Below are 1,312 nucleotides of genomic sequence, written 5' to 3'. Positions count from 1 at the left end.
TCACCTAGATGAGCTGGTGGTGTGTGGTCAGGTTAAGAGCACAAAGAGAAGAAAGAAAGTGACATCATGCCTGGTTTTACCATGTCCACTAGGGGAGTGGATGAAAAGCTTTCCGTTGATACATCACCTCTGGGATTTGAAGAAGAATGCAATTAAGAGAGCTAAAGAAGTCAGTAGGTAGCTCTCCTGAACCATTCTGGTTTTCTTCTAATGGCTTTTAAAATTTTTACCTGTTTTTAAATGCAAACTCTTAACCAATATTTATAATAAGCTCAAATCTCATCATCAAAATCTTATCTATGAAGCATATGAGTTAATAGACAGCCTTTTTCACTTTACAAAATATATTCCATATATGTGTGAATCTTCATTTAATCTTCAAGTAAATTTTATGAGATATTTTTCCTTTAATGTTTCACAGGCATAGGGTCTGAAATTCAGAGGTCAATTGATGTCTCAAAGATACCTCCACAAATCAGTACCTTGATCAAAACTAAAATTGACGTCATCTCCTTCACTTCACCTTTCTCACTCTTCATTAGGACTCATTGTACTCTTTTTCCCATCACTCGCTTGCAATCTAGATTGCCTTAGTGGTGCAGTTACTTTTTATATATTTGTTTTTGTTTTACATACTGACATTAAAGTTACAGAAAAATCTAAAAAACACTGGTTGAATGTAAAATTTTAAACTTCTAATGTAATAAACCAGACAAAAATCGTGCTTTAATATATCTTGCCTTCAAGTTACAAATATTTCTTGAGTGCACACCATGTATTAGGCATTTGGACAAAGCAGGGAAGACAACAGAAGAAACTGCACTGCCATCATGGATCTTGCCACCAAATTCCTCTGAACTTTCCTCTACAGACGTGCTCTGGAAACAGGTTGATCATTTTCCTGCATCATGGAGGTCTGTGCGTGACCACCCTTGTCTAGACAGTGTCCTGTTTTCAGGTGCACATTTGAGGGCTGGAGTCTCCTCTGACCCGCAGTGCTCCAGCCTGCACAGGGTCTGTCCCGTCTCCTTTGCTACTTCATTTCTCGTAAGGTTCTGAGAGTGCAGGCCCTTGTGGGTGGACACTGCAGGGTGAGAGGAAGAAGTAAACGTGCTTTTTAACCTGCTTCTAATGAGGGTTCCCGTCAGCAGCTATAAGCAACAGGGACCATGGGGGCCTCAGGCCTCAGCCCCTGAGAGGCAGTTTCAGTCACTGGCGAGAGGCGGGCATCTGGGCAGCTGCAGATCAGCAGGGCGGGGCTCTCCCCGCAGCCCTGGAGAGCAGAGTCCCCATCAGCTCAGCAGGGAGGGCA

The 1,312-nt window shown here is 42.5% G+C and overlaps 1 long non-coding RNA gene across 1 annotated transcript; it reads left to right on the top strand.

Annotated features, from left to right (window-relative positions):
* On the top strand, positions 1 to 679 carry LOC105537471. Its single transcript, XR_001005717.1, has 2 exons — positions 1 to 173; positions 422 to 679. It is a non-coding gene; the product is annotated as an uncharacterized LOC105537471 (long non-coding RNA).
* Positions 680 to 1,312: the final 633 nt, after the last annotated feature.

Source organism: Mandrillus leucophaeus, unplaced genomic scaffold (assembly GCF_000951045.1).
Source record: "Mandrillus leucophaeus isolate KB7577 unplaced genomic scaffold, Mleu.le_1.0 Scaffold1729, whole genome shotgun sequence".
In the NCBI taxonomy this organism is placed as follows: Eukaryota; Metazoa; Chordata; class Mammalia; order Primates; family Cercopithecidae; genus Mandrillus; species Mandrillus leucophaeus.
This window is presented reverse-complemented; position numbering and strand designations above follow the sequence as displayed.